The sequence below is a fragment of the Arctopsyche grandis genome, chromosome 2 (genome assembly GCF_051622035.1).
Source record: "Arctopsyche grandis isolate Sample6627 chromosome 2, ASM5162203v2, whole genome shotgun sequence".
Taxonomy (NCBI): Eukaryota; Metazoa; Arthropoda; class Insecta; order Trichoptera; family Hydropsychidae; genus Arctopsyche; species Arctopsyche grandis.
In genome coordinates this window covers 763,228-789,064 of record NC_135356.1, presented here as the reverse complement: position 1 = coordinate 789,064, position 25,837 = coordinate 763,228, and the positions used below count along the sequence as shown (strand labels likewise).

The 25,837-nt window shown below is 31.8% G+C and overlaps 2 protein-coding genes across 2 annotated transcripts in view; one reads left to right on the top strand and one right to left on the bottom strand.

Annotated features, from left to right (window-relative positions):
* The window catches only part of LOC143922798 (uncharacterized), a 289,933-nt gene that overhangs the window by 27,609 nt on the left and 236,487 nt on the right, over positions 1 to 25,837 (bottom strand). The gene's annotated exons all lie outside the window — the stretch shown is intronic.
* Positions 22,141 to 25,837, top strand: part of bma (SCY1-like protein bma) — a 193,453-nt gene continuing 189,756 nt past the window's right edge. Inside the window, exon 1 of the mRNA XM_077446299.1 lies at positions 22,141 to 22,219. The gene's annotated coding sequence lies outside the window, so the exon portion shown is untranslated. The remainder of the gene's footprint in view (positions 22,220 to 25,837) is intronic.

The window sequence follows — 25,837 nt, the reverse complement described above, 5'->3', positions numbered from 1 at the left end:
TTCAATATCATGTTCGCAAAAGCCATTAAAAGGAAACGTGTTTCCGACACGTGTTTAACACTTGTGTTACTGTGCTAAAGAAATCCGCTACCCACTGTCCAGCTAAAAATCTGTGTTTTATTTAAAAATAATGCAAAATTTGCGGGGTTGATTATTGCAATTAGCAGAAAAAATCATTTTATCATGTATCAAACTTAAAGAATAATAAAAAATAATTGTAAGAAATGAAAAAAATCCCCAAAATATACAGACACACACACTCGCACATTTTTTTCTAGATCATGAAAACGTGATCAGTAATCGTTTGAATCAGTCAAAGTCAGAGTTCGAATCAGTCAAAATCTCGAGTTCGAATTTTCGCATGGTCACAAAACTTCATCTATTGTTACTACGTACATAGATAAAGTAAAAAAAAGACGTCGTTTTAAGACGAACGTCATTCTTAGATTGACAGCGTACTGAATTCCCCTCTCTTGCACACTGCGAAAATGATTATTTCTGTTGATACTAATCACTGTTTTTATTTTGTAATGACATAATTCGAATTAAAGAGGCTGTGATGAGGAATACATAAAATATGAAGACCCTGCATTCCGTATATTTGGAGATATGAAATAAAATATAGGCCCTGGTCACTCACTATCCATCACAGTGCTACTAGTGTTAAACAATACGGCAGTGGTGGCCACGCGAGCTTTTTTTGGCGTATTTTTTTCCAGTATTATCCTATTGGTTTATTTTTCTATATATGCAATTGACAGGGCTTTAATTATAAAATATAATATGTATTTTAATATAATTAATCAATAACAATGTAAATATTTTCAAAAAAAAGATCCGTCGTATCCTCTTTTTCGGGTGGGTTTATACCTACTTTTGTATTTAGGCTTGCACTTACACACATTTACATACACAACTATTATTTCCTGGTTTTAACTATTTGGATGCATTGAGAGTATTATTTTTAAATAAAATGAACATCCCTGCTGGCAGCTAAATAATGTCTTGCTTAGAGAAAAAGTATTTACTTAACAGTAATTTCATACAAAAATAGTCTCAATGAACGGGCATAGCAGGTATCAATATATCATAAGTATTCATTGCAGTTATTTCCTTTCGAAAGATGCGAGGAAAATATCAAATTCTTGACCGATATTCTTCATTTATTAGTCGAAAATGTAAATTACGCCCAAAGAAAGCCCGCGTGGCTACCACCGCAATACGATCACACGACCCCAAAAAGACCAACAAATCCAAATTTAAATTCAAGTTTATTTCTAATCTACATATAACAACCTCGATTTTCGGGTCTTTCGGCGAGTGTATCTCTTGTTAAATCTGTATTTAAATTCAAATATAAATTCTAAACGCCTTAAATTGTCGAGCTCTTATTAAATTTGTTTTTAACAGCATCTCACAAAAACATTTATTTGAAATGTGTAGTTGTGAAGTGAACACATTTCGTTTCGTTTTCTTTTGTGCATTATGCAGCTTCGATTCAATTTATGTAAAATGTTCAGTGTATATGAAATTGCGCTGCAGACGTATGAATGCGTTGAAATTCAATACTATCGGCCTCACGTTCTCGCAGACTCTGAATAATACATAATTGGAATGGCGAGGGTGACAAGGGGCTACAATATATGGGAAACGATATATCAAATTATATGCATACCTCTTGTATGTAGCATATACGTAATTCAATCTGATGAAAAAGTGTTTAATTGAGAGCGAAACACGCAGAGAATTTACTCTCTTGATATTAGACAATCGTGCTAGAATTAAATTCAATTTTTCCTTAAATTTTGTTATATATATTTTTAAATGAGAATACACGTCTAAACTCAAGTAGCTTTGGAGCATTGGTTTATTAGTAGGCTTTTTACGTTAAATACGTACATACATTAACAGAACGGCAGCTTTAAACGTAATTCTCGTTTTCTCGAATGATAGATTGCACATCAGATGACGAGTAACCTTTCGATGTGCACAGATGCAATTATTAAAATTGAGTTGGATCTTTCTGGCGAGTTTAATAAGGCAAGATTCGGAACTTATCGAATCTTGCCTTATTAAACTCGCCTGAAAGATCTAACTCAATTTTAATAATTACCATTTTAATAATTGCATCTGTGCACATCTAAAGGTTACCCGTCATCTGATGTGCAATATATCATTCGAGAAGATGAGAATTGCATTTAAAGCAGCCGTCCGCTAATCTGTCGTTCAATTTGTCTGACCATTTTAGAGCGGATGCACCGCATCCATCATCTTGGTTTTCAATGTTCAAGTTTCACATCCATCCACATAATTACTGGCAAAAGGCGTCCATCGATCGAATATCTTTTTCTTCTCTTTTACATCTGAATTAAACTACTGTGTATTAATTACAATTATTACTAGAGTATTCGAGGGGACTGAAATAAAATCCCTTCTTGGTGATTATTATAACAAAAAGGAGCATGTATGGATAGAAATTTGAATTCGAAGATTGGTTTAACCCTTTGACTGCTACAACAACGATAAATCGTTGTTTTGAAATCGGCGAAGATTGCTACGACGATCGTTGTTGACGTCATTAATTGTCGTATTTCAATACTTTCTTTGAGCCACCAGCGCATCAGTGGCACGAAACATTTTTTTTATATACGTATTTATATTTATTTTTCAATCAAGCTTTATAAATATTTATCAATTTTTTAAATAAAAGCTCTTCAATTTCGGGTTCATCATCAAAGTAAATTTCGGGTTCGTTGTCAATGTCATATAAGGAGTTATTACTTGGGAATTGATTATTATCGATAAATTCATTTTCAGAATCAGTAGAGCTGCTGATTTGTCGAGTTCCTCGGCGAGGAGCTATTATTTCGCTTTCATCACTTTCACTGTCCGATATCATTTTGCAGAGTTAAAATAAATGGCAAAAAACAATAGAAATCCGCTTTCAATTATATAGGTCACGAGACGTCACGAATTCATGCAATCAATCAAATGCAACTGAAATGCATACAAAATGTTTATGATACATGTTGAAAAATTATTTGATTATTAGAAACTTCGCATCCTTGTGTGTCTTGCTCACACGTACACAATTAAAACCAAGAAAGAAAGAGAGAGAGACCGCTACCTGTTTCGAATATATCGCATGTTGTAAGGATACATCGATATCTAAAAATAGATTATTGAAAAGAATAAAGCCTCGGAAAACAATCGTCAAAACTTATTTAGTGTATATATGTAGGTATCTCTTTCGCACGCACGCATGTAAAAGCAAGACAGAAAGAGAGAGCACGAGTCCACGACTGCTTATTAAAAATGTATATAAAGTATTATAAAAATTACGAGTGTTCGGCGAAGTAAGTATGTAAAAAAAAATATTATATTTATTTTTTTTCAAAATAATTACAAATGTTAGCATTTTTCGCTTGGACATTGAAAAACCTCGTAGCAGCCAAAGGGTTAAGCCTAAATGGGTTTAAGACTAAAAAGTAGTATTGTTAATATATAATGATCCTTCTCATCCAAAGCTGTAATATGTGTATTAAAAACAAACAACGGTTTTATCATAGCTAAATCTAAAGTGAGGTTTTTTAGAAAGCAGTATTGTTAATAGATAATGCTACTTTTAATCCGAATGAAACGATAATATGTGTATTAAAAACAAACGACGGTTTTATGATAGGTACATTTGGACCGTCTAATTTAAAATTCAATATTTTACAAATCATATTCCAAATTTTTCATTTAAAATTAAATATTTTAAAAATTCAATGAAACAATTGGAAGTTTTTTTAATAAATTTTATAAAGTGTTGTGTTGTGCATATATTGATGATGTTTTGATCGATTTCTGGAAAAAAAAAAGTGGTTGTTATGCCAGACACGGGCATACGATCGCATACAAGAGCAAAACCTTGGTCGAATGTATAACTAATCGTACTGGGTCGATCATGGAGAAAGATTTATCTTGACGTGGAAATATACATAATAGATTCATCGGTTTTTGTAAAGTCTACATTGTATGTATATTTATGTACATACGTTTATCTGAAATACGGAAAATTTGAAATGTTGATCGGGAAAACATCGAGGAGTGGTTTGATCGCGATTAAAATGATCCGGGTTTTCAACGCATGCGTAATTCGAATGTTCGAGTGGCAATAGAAATAAGAAACATCGAATTGACGATTCGGATTATCCGTATTTTTGAATTATACATACGGTCCGGTATTAGCCCGGATGATCGAGAGTACACTGTTGTATGTACCTTCTATATGTACCTTCTATATTTTATTATGTTCACCTCCAAATACTGGGTGAAGGATTTTTCCCAGCCACAGATAAAATATAATTGCGGATACGAATCCTTTCCGTGAATACATACATATATCACATACTCAAAGATGTCATTAAATTTCCGTAATAACGGGTGACTGACAATGAATCCTTCCAATACTGTCAGTGACGCATCCAGGGTGTAATTTTGGGGGTGGGAGCCGTCAAAAATGATGAGGGGTGAATGTATAAAAGGTAACTGAGCGGTTGTCAAAATGTTTATAGAATAAAACTAGCCGTCGGGAAGTCCTCGAATTACATATTATATTTTGGTTGTGGTTTTTTTTGTAGCATAAGCGATAAATCGCTTCATATGAAACTAGTCAATTTTTCAATTACATATAGTATACATACATATATGTAAATATTTATTTACTTAAGAGAAGCAAACAGTTTCACAGTTTTTTTCAAAACGTTGACACCAAATTTACATATTTATTTAATTATTTATTTATCCATTATATGTATTTATATTAAGCCTGACCATAGTTGCCACTACAGGTCGCCCAAGGCACATATATGATGAAATTTTTGTACATAAGTACCAAATATCATCATTACACATAATGATTATAGACAAAATATGAGTCACTCAACTCTAAGGGCGAAATCAGACAGAGGTGAATGTGGCACGTGTTTTTTTTTTTTAGATAGTTTTAAGCATATATAAAAAATGTGATGTTCATGGCACGCGTGCATGGGATAGTCCTTTCAAAACGACACATTCGACCTATGTCGTTGAAATTGTATGGTAGTTAGTAGTATTTATCCTTGCTTGACAGTGATCTATACAAAATCGACCCTTTGGACCATTTTCGATAAAATTGTATCCTAGCTTGACAGTGATCGATAATGGTGTATCCCATATTCGTTGAATAATTTTTTTAGTGTTTCGCGAACGAATCATAATATATTAGCAGCCAACACTTTTTTATTTAAGGCTAGATTAGGTAAGGTTAAGTTAGGGTTGGTTTTATTTATTTAATGTTAGGTTAGGTTTGGTAGTACGTTGTAATTCGAATTACGAATTCACTGACATTGAGAAGTGAATTTGTTATTCTATTTTTATATCTGTAGGTACTCACTGCTTGAGACGAAATGCTTAAAACTCGCAAATTCGAGTTTTAAGCATTTCGATTTTGATATTATAAATGGTGACCGGAAAAATGCACTCGAGATAGTTGCTCTCTCGAGACATCCAAACTTTCAAAGATGCTCAAGGAGAACTAACGCAATAGAATTCCACAAAAAAGCGTCGAGGGGTATTCGTGTGTTCTGCGAGGCTGCTAATCTTTTTTTTTTGTGGAATTCTATTGCATAAGTTATTTTTGAGCGCCTTTAAAAATTATGACTTCTCGAAACTGCGCAACTATTCAGTGCAATTTAGTGCAATTTAGTGCTTTCCGGGAACCATTTATGTCTTCATGATATTGTATAATCGTTTGTAATTGGCCAGGAAAGCGCATTGTGGTTTACCTGTTAGGCTTTGCTGGCTAATAAGTAGCATATAGTGCAATTTTAGAATCACACTTTTGACACATTTTGTGATATACATATGTATATTGCTTGGACAAAAAGCTCGCTAATAATATCCGTGGATTTTTTCGTTCTCAGGTACTGTTTTAAGTGTGTTTAATGTTTCAGTTTCATGTGCATCACCCTTTGTATTGATTAATGGAGCAGTCAAGGGACGAGCACGAGTATCAAGTACATATGCATGCATCATAAATTGTAAATTGGATCGCAGGGGAAAATTCAAATATGCGATTTTCCACGATAGACGCGACGGAAAATTCAAGGGTCGAATTAAAACATATGTGTGCATATGTACATACATGTATGTCAATCGGGGGTGGGGGTATTTTTTGATCACATCTCGGGTCTCTCGAGAGCAGCTTCGGTTGTACAAGTACAAATCTTCATTCAAGGGCCAAACTTTTGTCGGAATCTATATATTGTCACACGTTCAGTGAATTTATCTGATTCCGTTTCTTTTCAAAATAGCCAACGCCCACTGCGACTTTTTTTCTATACGTGTGCATATTTTTATTCATTCTATTATATAGAACGACCGACGGAGGGTTTGGTCCATTCTATGTATGTATGTATGTACATATGTATGTCAGTCATTGTGTTAGATTAGGGTTGTCAGATTTCATGCAAGTTAAACCGGGGCAACCCCCTTAGAAAAGTCATCCATCTTTAACTTTTCTATATATATATATATATATCAATCGAAGTGATAATGTTTAGAATATGTAATAAATGAAAAGTGCCTTCACTGAGAGAAGTTTTTGGTGGTTTTTAAGCTTCATATGGCTTTTAAAGCTTCAAAATAGTGCGTTCTATTGCAGGTAATAGTGATAGTCACCTAGATTTTGAATGTGAGAATAGATTTTATATTCAATATTAGCAAAATCACAGAAATCTTTTAGTCTTTCTGTTCTGACAGTGTCTATTCCGCGTCTACTCATTCTGAGTATGAGAAAATGATCGATTCAAGATAAATTGATTTATTACATACCTCCTTTACGTTTCACTAACGATTACGATCCAGGAAAAAAATTGCCTCTTATCCGATCGTTTTCATACTTTGCCATATTGCTCATTTTGGTCATAAATATAAATTAAATTAAATTTTTTATATTATAATGGTGATTCGATATGCTTGTTATGGCCAAATACGGCAGGCTCAACTGTCATTGTGACATTTGTGACACTGACATCTCGCTGTATGAATCGGTCGATCTTTTTGTTTTGTTTTCAACTCGTTGACATGGAAAGGGTTGGTTATAGTATGCACATTGACCGGGGTGCATCGAAAAGCCTAGAAAAATCATTCACAAGCTACTTTAATGTTATCGTCTAATGTCAAATAAAACAAAAATCTTTATTAAAAATATTTATTGTTTATTTCAAATGCATACTAGAGTCCGTCGTCTCATTTCCATGATGGTAATTTTGGGTTGTATCTCTTCTTCATGGTTTTAAAAGATTTTCGATATCTTAAAAGAAAGGGCAATAAACAGGCATGTTTTTAAAAAGGTTTTACTTCTTAAAAATAATTTTGTTATTTTTTTAAATACAAAAAAATTATCAGATTTTTCCTACTTGACAAATTTTTGAAAACTTATGATGCCTCTATTATTTTTTCCTGTTGACACAGATGGTTGTGTTTGTTTTTATTTGATTGAATAAACATCAGACAAACAAAAAAATAACAACTTACTATCATACCACTTTTAACTTAAGCAGTATTAGCAATTAACTGTGAGATTTTGGTGTTTTTACTAAAAATATTTAAAAATGAAATAAAAAAAAACCGACTTTGTACTGGGGTATGTGTGTGGCTCAAAATGTTCTAAATGATATGAGCTATCAACCCTTTGAGGCTTTGCACTTACATAGCTACCACACATCGTTATATTATGTTTTATATATAGCTATCAAAATAAATCAATATTAGATTTTGTACTGTTTGATCAGATCAGCGAATTTTTATTCTCTTTTGTTCTCGGCTTTCGGCCTTTGTTGTCAAATACAATACAATCGTTCGGGTGATTTTAATAATGCTCGCTGCTATTTTCGACTACTCAAGATATTAGTAAATAAATAATGAAACAGGCTTATAATTGTAATCTTTTTTCAACAATGAAATATTTTTAAATATAAGTACATATATGGATGTATACGAACACTTATGTATGTATGTAAGTCTGTATATATGTATGTATGTAGATAAAAGGGGGAGCACTCAAATGCAAAGTTATATGAACTATTACATGTACGTATGTATGTAATTGCGTAGGGGAAAATTCGTACTGGAAGTACATACATATACAAAGTATGTATTCTATGTTGCTTGTATTATTAAAGCCCCTTCAAATCAATACATGCAGCATGTAAATTAAATCCTATGAGTACTTGTCTAGACAGTTCTGACAAATTTAATAAAATTGTCCGCCAAATAGAAATTCGTCGTTCTCTGTTACATTACCGTGTTGTGTGAGAGGACCTTTGATCCTCTCTCTTTTATGTATTGGTGCAGGCTATAAATGCACTACATTCCCTACTTTTAATTTTATTATTTGATATTTTTACTTTATCTGCTGTTATTATAATGCTTTTGTGTTTTTTTTTTTTATGATTTTGTATAGATGTATTTTTATGTGTGTATATATTTTTATCTCTCTGTATTTTTTCGACCGTTGTGGTGCTTAAGGCTTCCTGTAATGCCAAAATGGTCCAAACTTAAACTTAAATAAATAAATTGCCAAGCCACGTAAAATAATCAAATCAGTCACCGACGGGAAACCCCAAGTCGTCCGGTTATTTCCCAAAGTCATATTTATCCAGACTGATACGCAATTGGGTGAATAAAAATGCAAGGTTAAAAGCGCATTGTTTGAACATTTGAAATTCAAACAATTAAAATATAATATTATTAAAATATAATTCAATGCAAGGTCTTTAATAATGATACTGTAAGTTTTGCTGTCAATAACATGACGTTGACAATTACTTTTATCGTCTAAAATATATAAATTTCCATTAATATAAAATACGAGTATATTTTATTTTATTGTTACAAATCAATACACACTCGCCATTACAGATTTGCTCCAATGCGACGGGTGTACGTTAACGAAATACAGAATACATAAACAATCAGAACTCAGAAATACAGTAATACATACATATACAATCAGAATATATATGTAGCATATAACAATTAATCAGAAATAATAATCATAAAGACATCTATGGATTATTTTTAGATTTTTTTGTATACAATTTTTATACATATAATAAATACGAAATTATAGAGATATCTATAGATTTCAGATTACTGTGTATAATTATTACAAATTATACACAGGCAGATTTTGTGACAACAGGATTAGATCTAATACCAATTTTCAGGAACCGTTTCAGCAATGATCAGATAAAATTAGCAAACTCTGATAGAGAAACGATCGATTTGGAGTCACAAAACCCCCAAATCTAACCAGCAGTGGCGAGGACTTGAACCTTTGACCTCAGTGATGCTAAATATATACGCTACCACTAACCCAAACTGCTGGCTATACATAAACAAACTGCTGGCTACATACATATACGTATTCCATAAATAAACTAATAATATCAACAACTTAAGTCAAATTCTACAGACGGCTACACGCGCGGACAATGTTGTATTTCTTGGCCAAAATGCAGGGCGAAACTGAAACGAAATATAATTGGCCATGGCGGGTCGAGTGTGGGGTTTGATCGCGATAGTATGTACATTTTACGTAAGTCTCATGCTAGATCGACTATAATTTCTATTGAATCTAAATTACCCGTCACTCACTTACACACTTACACGCCCATCTAATGCCATAAGAGATGTAACTAGAAAAAGAGCATGACAAAGGCCGGTAGTAGCCTATTGGTAAATAATATGCTATGCGCTAATTAGGGGTTGCAAGTACGTACGTATTCTAGTTGCACGTTCAGACAAAGGCAAAACCATACCCCCCTTGACGTACCGTAATGTATATGTACATATGTATGTACATATATGAACCGTAAAGACAGATTATGATGGTACTGACGGCCGGTGGCTGTACTCATCAAGCTGATCTAATATATAATTTGGAAAAAGACTTTGTATGTATGCATGTATGTCACCTTCGTTCGTTTGGTCGTGAAATTTAATAGAAAAAACAAATAAATATTCAAAGAAATTTATATAAAATAAAACTATTCAAATAAATTTAATAAAATGTTTACTATTAGATGTTTAAGCGGTTTATATTATATTACAAATACCGAGTGAAGCCGGGTAATACAGCTAGTAATTTATATTTGTATTATTTATATACTAACTTGGAGTTTATAAGGTTTTGGATAGATTGCGTATACCGGAAGTATAAAATTCAAGTATAATCCTTATACCAATGTAATGAAAAAACAAATTAACCAACCGTAAGTGGTATTTTTCCACTTTTTTCAAAGTACACAGTAAAGTCAACAATCTTGTGACCACACGATTTTTCCACAACACTGAACATATCAAACTGAAAATTTATATTTGTATTCTTTGTGTACTAATTTAGAGTTGATAAGGTTTTGGCTAGAATTCGTGAAATGATATTTCATTATTTTATTTTGACCTTTTACATTGTTTCTATCTTTTTGAAATTTTGATTTATAATATTTATAGTGATGTTAAGTACAACAAAAATTTGAATACAATCCGACAACCGAAAGTAGAACTTTTGTCTTGTGTAAGTTTCCGTACATTTGCGCTCAATTTATATTGAAAATGCTCTCATAGCCGGGATGTTTGAACGTGTATGTGTAATTTTCATTATGGAATTTTATTTTTTATATATTTATAAATTAAATGATGGGTTGGTCATAATATAGCAATAAAATTTTTGTCATGAGAAAATTCAAGCTCGAATTTAATACTACTTCAAATATACATATGTACATATATTTACTTTCAACGATATTGCTCCTATAAAATTCAATCTTGAGATTTTGACTGATTTTTATTACATTATTTTCTTAAACTCTATAGATAAAAATATCAATTATGTAATATTTACAGCGATATTAAATAATAAAAATTTTGAACAAAATCCGACGGCCGAAAGTAAAATTTTTGTCTTATGTGAGTTTCCCCACATTAACGCTCAAACTTGTATTTTTGATTTTGATTTTAAAATGCTTTTTATTATTACGAAATTATGTTCACAATACATCTTATATCTATTTTAATAGCTACTGATCTACTGATCATTTTCTATTTTACAATTTAATTTAATTTGGTTAGTAATCATAGTATTATATTATTCTAATGTTAATCTACAGCATAATAGGAAAAAGAGCTCAAAAACCTATTTACAATCCTTATAAATGCTCATAATACATCTAATACATAATATTAATTAAAGACTCTGTAAAGTCGATGACCTAAAGCAGATTGTGTTTAGGTAATCTGTGTGTTATACCTGAAGGGTATAGACATTTTGTTTTAATCACTAAGACTCACTTCACAAGTGTGTTAGTATGGTTATTAGTGATTCTGTCATATAATCTACTGGTTAGTTTGTTAGTAACGTCTGTAACAAACGGAATATTATATATGGCATGCAGTTTTTTCAAGTTAATATATATGGGTGTATTATAAATTATTTTTGGGAATTAATTTTGTATTACTTGGAGCTTGGAAAGATTAGTATTCCATACAGGTGAAGCATAGGTTAATAATGGTAATTTGAGCACGCGATATAATTTTATTTTATTTTGAGTTGATGAAGAACTATGGCGATTAAATGTATTGGATATATTGAGGATATACCCCGCATCGCCTTGCATTTCGCTCCCTCAATGTGAGATTCCCATCTCATTCTTTTATCGAACGTTATTCCTAAATATTTTATTACTGACTGCCATTTCAGACTTTCTCCAGAGGGCATTTTCAAATCTGAACTTGGCTTATGCTTTCTAACACTAAAGAATATGGCGCCTGTTTTGATTGATTAATTTGAATTTTTCACTTAGTGAAGTGTTCAGTTAGCTCACAGGAGTATAAAAAAATCATCGACAAAGGCGTTATCCCTATATTAGTTGATAATCCTGTAGTTCAAGATGATTCAAAATTTGAGAGTATTCAAATTGTTTTCACAATACTTTTTAATTATTTTTAACGCATTTACAGTTGATACATCAAAATTTGTTTTTTTTTTAAAGATCGAGCAATATGAAGAAAAAATTATATGAGTCACTGCTTAAAAGAATGGTTATTAAAAATTATTATTTGTATTTCCTACTATTATTTGAAGTCCCTTTGACATGTTGAAACGCTTGTAGAAATCCGTTTTTGTCGATTTTTTATATCCGGTATAAAAAAAGGGTTCATTTATACTGCAAATATACAATGAAACCCCTCATAATGTTATCTAATGACGAAATCGTTTTTTTTTGCAGCATATTGCTGAAGAAGATTTGTAGAAAGTAAAACGAAAACTATTATTTAAAATTCCATTCTTTATCATTTAAAATATACAGTTATTTGCGTGTGATGCATGTAGTAGGTATGATGTGCGGCCAATTTAAGTTTCGCATAGCCCATAATGCAATTTTCGAATGAAACACCTACATACACACATACATATGTAGTTCCCTCCATAATATGCCGCAAATCTGACGAACGGATTCAACTACGCAGATAATCCACTTCAGAAACCATCCACTGCAGTTGCGAACATTAATGGAATGAATGATTCGAGAGTGAAAATTAACGCCAATGTAACGCAATAATTCCACTTTGAAATGATTATATATGACATACAACGATCGAGTTTAATCGCTTAATAATAAAGAGTTGTTCCATTTAAGTTCATATATAGATATCGTATGTATTTTATTGCAAAGTTGAATTATATATGAACCGGAAGTATGAAAATTACGGGAGGATAAAAGTTTCATTCTTCTTAAGGTTTTTAGTAGCTATTTTTTAAGCAATATTTCATTATTTTATTTTGACCTTTTTAGCTATTTCAATGTTCTTGATATTTTATGCTTATAATATTTATGATAATGACACGTAATATTAATAATTTGAATAAAATTTGACAGCCGAAAGTAGAATTTCCGTCTTGTGTGAATTTCCCAACACTATCGCTCAAACTTGTATCGAAAATGCTATCATACCGATATGTGTGCGTCATTTTCAAGTTTTATTTTTTATAATTCTTATATTTCTCAAATACATAGATAAAGTCATGGGTTGGTCACATTCGAATTATTTATTCAATGTAGTGGTATTAATTTATTTGTATGAAATACGCATGGTATGTCCATATGTATTATATAATAACCATTTGGGTGTATATAATAACATTTGAATTGCGTGAAAACAGTTAATGTGTTCTGAAACTAGAAAAATAATCTCGTATTAAAAATGAGCGCTCATTTAATTAAAATGTAGACTCTACATAATTTATAAAAATTATGGTTAGGAAATAATATTATTTGTGGCGTCGCGGGAGAAAATTTTTCTCATTAATTCTTGAAATTTCATTGCTTATTTGCGGGGGTGAATTTAATTTCATTTTACCATTAGAAAATGTGATACTCCGAGGAACGTTTTATTTTGCAAAATAGTGTAATGTGAGAAAGTGAACGAAGCTGGTTAGATCATATTATAATAACTTTTCTCGATTTCATTTTTGTATGCAAATTTTCTTATATGAAATCAATATGTCTTATGATATTAATAATACATATATTCATAGGGCGCTCGTCGATTTTCAACAACGTACGTAGGCGTAAACTGAGAAGATGTGCGAATCTATAATATAATACGATGTTAGCTTATAATTGCGTAATTTTATTATGAAAAACATTCGACTCGTTACAATTAAAGAAACAAATAACTTATTTGATTTGGATTTGCAATACCGAAAGTTCCGATAACGGTAGTATCGATATTCGACCAAAAATAAACCTTTGGTAATACCGGTATTTAAAAAAATAAATACCGATTGTATCGATTTTTCCTTAATTCGTACATTTTATCTGTCGAAAATGATATCTCCATGGCTAAAATCTAGAAAAACGATCGATGCGTATATATTTTTTTGCAAATGCGATATAGAATACAAATATAAATTTTCAGCTTGATGCGTTCAGGAGTGTGGAAAAAGTGGTCACAACATTTTTGACTTTTCAAAGAGAAAAATATCCCCCGTCTGGTTTATTGAATTTAGTGATTTTTTTTTATTTTCATCACATGGATACATGAATTATATTTGAATTTTGTCGTGAAGAGTACACATGTTTAAGGGATCGAAAAAAGTAGTGGCAGAAAAATCTAACATGGGTAAACGGCCACTTCCGCTTGACGGGTGCTCATCAAAATTGGTATTAAGTATAAATTTGTCCATTTATGCTCTGTAGAGAGCAAAAAAAAAAGGTATAAGGGTTGCCAGGTGTCCCGATAAATCGGGATTGTCACCGGTTTTAAGCCTCATGTCCCAGTGTCCCGAACGAACCTTTCGGTACGCCCAAAAGTCCCATTTTTCAATTTTTTTTTATTATGCATACGTTTAAGCAATTTCCGAGGAAAAAAATTATGGGTTTAATAAAGACGTAGCAAAGTTATATGAAACGTCGACAGATTATTTGAAACCATGGACAATACCATTAAAAATATAATTTGTAACTCGATGAGCTTCGAAAAAATACCAGAATGGCTAGATATTGAGAAAACAGTTGAATATTTAAAATATGAAAAATATAATAACCAGGGCTGTGGAATCGCGGTGTTTTGGCCGGAGTCGGAATCGTGAAAAATGAGCGACTCCGACCATAAAATGCATTTTTTTAATTACGAAATTTTAATTTCGTAATAATGAATGTGTATATAGCGTATGAATATTAAACGCGTAGACGCCACCAGTTGCACCAAACAGTGAGTCATTAAAATGCAATGCATACAAGTCAGCGCAAACATTTTTGATCTCTTTCTTTCTTATGTCGAAAAGCGAGATCTGCTATACATACATATGTATGTATATGTATGTTTCATCTGTTACTCAGGATCTATGTTGATCCCATTGCTCGTTTGTTAGTAATGTCTGTAACAAACGGAATATTATATATGGCATGCAGTTTTTTCAAATTATTATATAAGGATTGTAAATAGGTTTTTGAGCTCTCTTTCCTATTATGCTGTAGATTAACATTAGAATAATATAATACTATGATTACTAACCAAATTAAATTAAATTGTAAAATAGAAAATGATCAGTAGATCAGTAGCTATTAAAATAGATATAAGATGTATTGTGAACATAATTTCGTAATAATAAAAAGCATTTAAAAATCAAAAAATCAAAGTATTATAAATTATTTTTAGGGATTTATTTTGTATTACTTGGAGCTTGGAAAGGTTAGTATTCGAGGCGTTATTCCATACAGGTGAAGCATAGGTTAATACAATGGTAATATGAGCGCGAGATATAGTTTTATTTTATTTTGAGTTGATAAATAACTATGGCGATTATACTTTCTCTTTATATTATAAAATATACCGCGAGTATATTTTCTCCATACAGGGCATATGATGATGATTCTTGTTGATGGAGATTAAAGAGAAAATACAAATAAACAAAACTCTCAACGACTCTCAAGATTTTGAGCTCTTGAATTGCAATTTTTTTTTTTTTTATACAGAATCTGCCGTGTTTTACTGTATTTTTTTTTTTGCCTATTTCTGTATTTTGTTTTCTTTGCAACATAATTAGAGAATCCCACTTCACAAAAATACATACATACGTCATGGAAAGCACTTTATGAACTTCGAAGTGAATTATTGGTATTCTTGAAGACAGAAAATAATTTGCAACAACAATTTATCGACTTTTTAACAAATCCTCCCTAGTGACTAAGGGGGGGAGTGGAAAATTAATTAATGTTTCATATATATTTAATTTTCTCTTTTTGAAGCATGTTAAAATTAATTATTAAAAGTAATAATTCAAATAAATAAATTTTATTATGTTTGTGAAATGGAATAAAAATAATATAATATAATGAAATTTTAATTTTGAATAAAAATAATATAATATAATGAAATTTTAATTTTGAATAAAAATAATATAATATAATGAAATTTTATTATATTATTTTTATTATAATAAATAAATCTAATTAAATATAATATAATGAATTTCAATAGCAATTACAACGTAGACGATGTATGTATGTAGCATATGCAAATAAGGAAAAAAGTAATCAGAATATAACATGTTATATACCACAATGAGCCTTAACGTACTACTTTACCCAGGGTTTTCCAACCCCGTGACCGCGGGCGCTGGTAACGAGTTTATTTTAACGAGTTTCGTATATACTTATTTAATAATTATGTCTTATTAGTCAGCATAATTCGATATGTTTATGTTTCGCTGGGTACGCAATGGTAGGGCACTAGATGGGGGGGGGGGGAGCAAGACCGCAATATTAACTAACTCTGATCTCTCATTTTTATCTTCTCATCAGATTTGGCTGGTGGATTTGGGTTTTATAATAGACATCATGGATGTCTATGATAAAACCACCCCCCCAACTTTTCCGATCGGTGTAAAACTTTACCATTTTGCGCGGTTTGGTCAACGATTGAAATTTTGTATGATGCAACCATGACGTGTATTTATTAATTTTACATAAGAATATAAACAATAATTTATATATTTTAAAATTATTATTTTGTGTATTATTTATTACCTGTGTCCAACCAAAAGATTTTTACATCTGGTGAAACGGGCGTTAACTTTAAAATTAATTTCGTTCAGAAAAGATGTTTCAAGGATATACATTTTGGCCAGCAGCCAGCAGTTTGGCTTAGTGATAGCGTATATATTTAGCATCACTGAGGTCATAGGTTCGTGTCCTCGCCACTGCTGGTTAGATTTGGGGGTTTTGTGACTCCAAATCGATCGTTTCTCTATCAGAGTTTGCCAATTTTATCTGATCATTGCTGAAACGGTTCCTGAAAATTGGTATTAAAAAATCTAATCCTGTTGTCACAAAAATCTGCCTGTGTATAATTTGTATTAATTATACACAGTAATCTGAAATCCATAGATGTCACTATGATTATTATTTCTGATTAATTGTTATATTCTATATATTCTGATTCTATATGTATATATTACTGTATTTCTGATTGTTTATGTATTTCATTAACGTACACCCGTCGCATTGGAGCAAATCTGTAATGGCGAGTGTGTATTGATTGTGACAATAAAATAAAATAAATAAAATAAAATATGTACCATTAGAAATCTTGTATAAAAGAAACAGATCAGAAACCCTTTTGCACTGTGTTATGTCCTGACTAGGGTTTCTGTATTCCCGGACTTTAATTCCCGGGACACGTGTAAAAAAACATTTTTTATTAATAAAAAAATATCTATTTACAAAATATAAAAAAAAGTAAACAATACATAATATATCTATATGTATTAACTGGAAAAAATGTAATTATAAAAGTAAACTTATTAAAAGTAGCTTCTTTAGAATACTAAAATATTTCAATGACAATCCGAAAGTCTAGATTAAATTTAAATTTTCAGCAATGGAAAAAACTCTTTCAGTTTCAGTCGAAGTTGAGAATATTTTACGATTCTTTGTGTATTTGATTTATTATTTTTCTTCGTGCAGTCTTGAAAATATTTTTTTTAAATCCAATTTTTCTAAATCCAATTCCCGGGATTCGTGATAAGAATTCCCGGGACTCGGGACAGCAAAAATTCCCGTGAATTCCCAGGAATGTTTGTCTCTGGCCGACCCGGGTCAGAAACCCTAGTCCTGATGGAACGGATATACAAAAAAATGGTATCTGATTCACAAGCAGATCAATGTTTGATCTACGAGCAAAGACTTTAATGTTTCCGTTAATAAAATTCACTTTTGAATATTAAGTAGGGTAGAATTTATTATATTCTTTTATAATACATATAACAACATCAGTCTAAGATAAATTTATTGACACTTTTTACTAAAAGTCCAGATCACTTCGATATTTCTAGTTTGAGTAGAAGTTAAAGTTACAAGCGCTAGTTTTAACAAAGTTTTTACAAAGGTTTCACTAGGGCTTTTCACAAGGGTTTCACAAGGGTTTTCACTGATTTGAGTAGATAAGTGAACCACAATATAACGTTGGTGCTGTTCAGGGTAATCTGTCTTATTGAGGTTTTTTTTTTTTTTTTTTTTTTTTTTGATTTTTAAATGCTTTTTATTATTACGAAATTATGTTCACAATACATCTTATATCTATTTTAATAGCTACTGATCTACTGATCATTTTCTATTTTACAATTTTAATTTAATTTGGTTAGTAATTACAGTATTATATTATTCTAATGTTAATCTAAAGCATAATAGGAAAAAGAGCTCAAAAACCTATTTACAATCCTTATAAATGTTCATAATACATCTAATACATAATATTAATTAAAGACTATCTAAAGTCGATGACCTTATTGAGGTTTGGACTTCCTCTTTTATACTAAAAGGATGACGTTATTGTTAGTTATCTTTATCGATAATGGTTTCCGTTCGTCGTTACTTTGATATCTCTTTCGGTTACTTGTTTGATGTTATTGTACACATTCATTTTTAGTGGGAAGTAGATAGGCTTCCATTTTAGATATCCTTGTTTATGAGATCATAACAACTGAGACAAACTTGCAATATTGAAAAAAGAGAGTCTGTTATTATAAGATTGTAACAATTTTACAAGACCAGTATTATGGGATAAATGGCGCAGAAAACGCTTCTGAATTGTCTCTAAATGATTTACGTGTGTGAGTTTGGTAATGAAGAGACCATATGACTGAAGCATACTCCATATTTCCGCGAACCAAACTGTCATAGAGCAATACAGTAAGTCCTCGAATTACGCATTCGTACTTAAAAATGGCCAAGTATGTTTTCATACTCGTAAAAAAAATGGCCAAGTATGAAAACGATTTTTAGTGAATTCTAATCGTAAGGCGAAGTAAGAAGAGGTATGTAAAAAAAAAACCAACTACGTATGTGTCACCGATTTCCGGCGTTATTGGCACATATGGACGAAAATACATTTCGCACTAAATAGCTATGGCGACGCGACCATTTTCACTTTTATATGTTTTTCGATTTTCAAGTTCACCATGATCAGTCAAATTTCAGCAAAGTTGGTAAATCAAAGTCAGCCGTTCATTACATAAAACTAAATATGTTTAAAAAAATATTAAGAAGCGAAACGTTATAACTTTGGGGACCAAAGTGGTAATAATTATTAAAAGACATGGAAATGGTAATAAGACCATAGACATAGCACATTATTATAAATTAAACGAATCGACTGTCAGAACTATCATACTTATAAAGTTAGAATTATGGAGCATGTAGAAAATTATGCTCCAATGCAAGGCACGATCATTGCTAAAAGAAGAAGCGAGAATTTATTAAAGAAATTGAAAGAAAAAATCGGTGCTGCTTGAGCATGACGACTTACTGTATTAGAGTGTGCGGATTCTTAAACTCGGCAGATAAATCCCAATTTATATATATGTATATAAAAATACAGAGTGAAAAAATTAAAAGTTATAGGCGTTTAAACAATTAAAATCTGACAGCGAGATGGCAGAAAAGTAATGAAACTAACTACTATATTGAATGATGAATGTAATACGATGCAGTATTTTCAAATGTGTCTATTACGATTACTTTTCACCATCGTAACGGCGGTTTATACTTATAATGAGCAAAATGACAAAGTTTGAGAACGATCGGATAAGAACCCAAACTTCGTCACACCACAAAATCGTTTGCAAGCTAAGAAGAGGTATGTAATAAAAAAATGAATGTCTGTCTGTATGTGTGTCTCGAATAGGCTCCTAAACCACTGAACCGTTTACGTTGGAACTTTCAGGGGTTGTTGTATGCATATCCGGAAAGATTACTATGAAAAAAAATCGACCAAAACCGGAAACGGAAACGGGGAAAACGGGAATGAGTGTCATTGCATATATATAATTTCAAATGTTTTCCCGTCGGTACCAACGTGTTCGCTGCCTGCGTTTTTCCGACAAATGAGAACGGGAACGGGAATTGTTGGTTCAGCTAGGTGCTTATAAGCATTAGTGACTATATATAGTTATAGTCATTGGTGTAGTGCTCAATAAAAAAGAACCAGAGCGGTGTTTAATTCTTTTGGTCCCCACCCCTCTTTATTCATTACTATACATATGTATTCTATGTAATATTGGTAGTTAATATTCCTATTACAATTCTTATAAATGCTCATAATACATCTAATACATAAAATTAATTAAAGACTCTCTAAAGTCGATGACCTAAAGCAGATTGTGTTTAGGTAATCTGTGTGTTATACCTGAAGGGTATAGACATTTTGTTGTAATCACCGAGACTCTTCACAAGTGTGTTAGTATGGTTATTAGTGATTCTGTCATATAATCTACTGGTTAGGCAGTTAGTAATGTCTGTACAAAACGGAATATTATATATGGCATGCAGTATTTTCAAGTTAGTATATATGGGTGTATTATAAATTATTTTTAGGGATTTATTTTGTATTACTTGGGGCTTGGAAAGGTTAGTATTCGAGGCGTTATTCCATACAGGTGAAGCATAGGTTAATACAATGGTAATATGAGCGCGAGATATAGTTTTATTTTATTTTGAGTTGATAAAGAACTATGGCGATTATATTTTCTCTTTATATTATAAAATATACCGTGATTATATTTTCTCTTTATATTATAAAATATACTGCGATTATATTTTCTCCATACAGGGCATATGATGATGATTCTTTTTGATGGATATTCAATGAACTAATGAAAGAAATAAACTTTCTATAGATGTAGTACAAAGTACTCTATAGTTCAGGGTTTCCCAAACTCTTGGCAAATCTGAGTAATATGAGCGCGTGATATAGTTTTATTTTATTTTGAGTTGATAAAGAACTATGGCGATTAAATATTGGGTATATTGAGGATATACCCCGTATCATCCGTATATCTTTGCATTTCGCTCCCTCAATGTGAGGTGCTCATATCATTCTTTTACCGAACTTTTCTCCTGAATATTTTATTACTGACTGCCATATCAGACTTTCTCCAGTGGGGATTTTCAGATCTGAACTTGGCTTATGCTTTCTGACGCTAAAGAATTGGCGTCTCTTTTGTTTTGATTAATTTGAATTTTCCACTTAGTGAAGTGTTCAGTTAGCTCACAGGAGTATAAAAAAATCATCGACAAAGGCGTTATCCCTATATTAGTTGATAATCCTGTAGTTCAAGATGATTCAAAATTTGAGAGTATTCAAATTGTTTTCACAATACATTTTAATTATTTTTAATACATTCACATTTGGTTTTTTTTAAAGATCGAGCAATATGAAAATAGTTCAGGTATAAACTCAATGGAATGGCCAGAAATATGTGGAGCATAATGGGCAAAGAAATTAAAGACAATAACCATAAAAGACATTATTTATGATGTATGCTACAATGAAATTAGTGATGAATTATTGAAAAAAGTATATGAGTCACTGCTTAAAATAATTTAAATGGTTATTAAATACTATTATTTGAAGTCTTTTTGACATGTTGAAAACCTTGTAGAAAATCCGTTTTTGTCGATTTTTTGATTTATGAAATCTACCTCGAATGGTATAAAAAAGGGTTAATTTATACTGCAAATATACAATCATGATGTTATCTAATGACGAAATCGTTTTTTTTTTGCAGCATATTGCTGAAGAAGATTTTAATTTGCATTAAAAAAGTATAGGTTGATAATTTACATAAAAAGCATAGGTTAATAATGGTAATATGAGCGCGCGATATAATTTTATTTTATTTTAAGTTGAACTATTAAAGAACTATGGCGATTAAATGACGGCCTCGATGAATGTTGCTGCAGCTCTTTGGGAATGTTCGGTCTGAGACGTTGCTGTATTGGTGTTTGCATCTGAGTTTTTCGCCGTGACAAAGAGGTGGTGGGTGGGAAGAGTGGGTGGGCGGGTGAGTGGGCGGTGGGTTGTAGAGGGCGAACGAGCGAGACGAATAGAGGAGGGCGGTAACGACGGTCAGTGAGGCCCGACCTCGGACATGTTGTTTTTTTTAGTGGGGGGGTATATGTATGTGTTATCGAGCGGCGCCCCCGGGTGGGTGCCGCCCCCAGGTAGGGCAGGTGGGGCAGCGCGCGCGCGTCGAACGCCACTCCGCCCCGGGACGCCGCCTTGGTAGCACGCATCCCAGCCAGCACTCTCCGCTCTGCTCGCAGTTTCAACACGCCCGCAACAGGTAGGATCAAACCCCCCAAATCCACCCCCCCAACCACCCCCCCACCCACCCAACACCCCCCCACCACCAACCCCCATACATTTTCGGCTGTTATTTCTAGTCTACAGAGTGTGCGACGAGTTGTGCAACTTTGAAACTTTTCAAACTACTTTGCAAACTTATTTCCGACGCGAGACGGATTTCGACTGCGTTTCCACTCCACTTTATTTCACTTTTTCACTCCCCTAATTTATTGTCTCGTCGCAAATATATGTATTAAATAGTTTCGGAAAAGTTTTCGCACACTTTTACGCCGTCGTCCGTCGCGTTGTTCAACTGTTGACTTTTATTATTCGTCTTTGTACAGGTATATATTATATATTGGTGTCGACCGTCTACATGTTTTAATCTAGGAATCGTCTGCTGTTCTGTTCTGTAAGTATTGTTTAATATGAAAGAAAAAAAACGAAAAACTGTTTTTTCGAACATGTTTTACGTATGTAGGTAATTTTATTGATTCTTCGTCGGGTGGTTTTGAGAGAAATTAAACTTTTTAAATTGTTTAAAATTGCAGAATTTGTTTGAACGTTCCAGAAATTTATTTTGTAAAGTTTTTAAAACAGGAGCGGAGACTGCTTTGGTGTGATTTAGGTGCATTTTTATGTTGTCGCCTTTGTTCTCCTCTAAGGTGTGATTTCATATGTACATATGTTTGTATGCAAATTGAATCGCATTTTGAATAATTCAAATGGGTAAAATTTATCAGGGACAAAGAGTACAAATACTTTTATCGATTTAAATAGTTTTTTTCGTATAATGTATGTAGCTTGGGAAAATGTTACGCGTAATTGTTGGTAGTTTGGAAAGTTTTCCTCAAAATCGATCTTTTTCGCATTTTCGCATCTTTGTTCTTGGACACCGATTAAAAATTTTTGAATTTTAAAATTGTGTCTTGATATGAATTTCATTTTTATATTCAAAATTTAACTGGCTGATTTTAGTTTACTTTCGTTGAGAATTTTTTCCATTAAAGAAAGGAAAATAACATTTAAAAGCGAAAAAAGTTCTTGAAACAAAGAAATCCTATACGGTTCCAATGTAGACGAAACATAGTATGATTTTCTTACGGGCGAACTTGAATCCATTAAATGCTTTTAAAAATTCATTTTCCTGCATTTCTTTGAAATGATTTATCCGTAGTAAATGGGAAAGTCTGAAAAATATATACGCGTATGTTCCATTAGTATAAAAATGCAGTAATTTATATCCACGGAACGGATGCATTATCTTTCTTCGGCAATAAACTGCATACGTGCATATTTAAAGCACCACGAAAGTTGTTAATCTCCAAAAATAACGTTTTTTTTCTATTGAATATTTTAATATTCAACGTAAATCTCCGAAATTTCAACGTACTATTTTCAAAATTAACACTCATACTCGTATGTACATATATCTTGACGAATTGAGAAGTTTTGAGTGGCTTTAGGGATTCCGATTCGTGATATACATTTATATTTTATTATATTCGAACACTGAAATTCGTGAAATATCATAATACGAGAACTGGGAACGCCTTATTTTTACCTAAGATATACATATGTATATGTTTTCCTCGAAGAGCAAAAACTAAGAGCCTCCCATAGAAATTTCTGGAATCGAATTGATTATTCTGAAATATTTCAACAATGAAATTTTCATTCAAATTATTCCCGGTACACCAGTTTGATGTAATTAATATACACATGTTATTAAATGTGCCCGTCTTTGTGGTAAAGCGTCAAATGATCGAAAGTATAATATATACTTCGAGTAAAGTTGCGTCTCCGTATTCAACTTTCCAGAAAAGCTCTCGTCATTTATTACGTTCAAGTGTGTCGGGAAAATTTCTCTCGAAGGCGATTCTTATTTTAGCCCGTCGGTAAACTTTTCCCGGGAAAGATTTGTTTTCGGGAAGCGTGTTTGTGAAAATTGAAAAGAATCACCCGTGTGTAACATTTCGAATTATGAACCAATTATTTATTATGTTTGCATATGCGGAATTTTTATCATATTTAGCGATTTTATATATGTATGTATGTTGGCGATTAACTTTTAAAATTTCAGCAGATGCAGGTAAGTGTATACAATTTTTATGCATACATTGTACTTCCTCTTATTTTCAGCGCATTTTTACAACGTACATGTCTTTTTTTACATACCTCTTATTATTTATATTTACTGTCTCTTAGCGCGCATTTGACTGAAATACATATGTATAAGATTTTATTTATGTATTATACATATATGTAAATTCCACGTTATCTTCGTCAAACTCCAAATCTCCATTCTCGTCGTTTGACAATTTCTCATATAGAAATCCGCGATTCGTATTGCACAGATCGTCTTAGTCCATCAATACGAATTGTATATTTTATCCCAGTTACCAAGCAGTCGTTAAATAAAATGAAATTTGATTAAATATATATATATATATATATATATATATATATATATATATATAATATAGGTATACAACTACGAAATTATAACAAGACTCAACAATCAGTCATCAGTAGGTATGGAAGACTATTCTAATTCATATGAAATGTGTTTTTTTATAATTTGATATGGATGTTAATTAACAGCGTATGTTAAGCGAGCGAATTGCTAATTACATATACATATATTACGAAAATTTAATATGTCGTTAGTGATAATAACGATCATATTTAGGCGTTTTGTCAACGTCTGCCGTAATCAAAGTACTTTTCCTATTTAATATTAACATTGAGAAATGTTTTCGAATAAATACCAGTTTTAATTTAAACTCACATGCAAGAAATTTGAGATGTTTAGCTATTCATAGTGCGTGTCCGCAAAATGCAAGTTTGTATGCAAATGTGAAAGAAATTATCCGTTGTCTCTTCTGTGAACGATTTTATTATATTTGCCATTGCTTTTGATATCCTATTTCACATGTGTATTTATGTATAAATGTATAAAACGCGAAACTTATTATGTAAACTGCAAACAAAGCGTTTAAAAAGTTATTTCAATTTTATACTTGTCTTCTTATGGTTTCAAATTCGCTACGTTCTTTATACATGTCTTATATATGAATGTTATATTGTTTTGCGCGAACTTGTGCGTAATTCTTACTTATTTAATATTATGACAAATATCAAAATACTTTCACCGTTTCAATTAGTTTTGAAATGAAAGTCAAGCTTTGATATTCGAAATAATTTTAAGTGAAAAGGTTTAGGTCATGACGGTGACTTAAACGGATTTTTTTTTTTGTAGTTCTACTCTTAATTTAATTTTATCTACATAATTTGACACGAAATAGGTATTATAAAATTAAGTATCGCTCCTACAACACTGCTGAAGTTTCAGAAATCTAATTAAAAAACTTGTTGCCTTTCTAACTACACAGTCGGCAGATTGTCGTTAAAATTTCACAAGTTGGGCTTTTTCACTTTATCCTTAAGGGTACCTTGTACGCTATGTACATTTGTGTAGGTATAATATGATATATACATATATACGAAGTATCAGTAGACAGAGTATTGTGTTCTTTGAAAAATCTCGACCTCAATATCAGTATAGAATCGTTTTTGCAATTTAAATATTACACATGGCGTCTTATAGATCTTC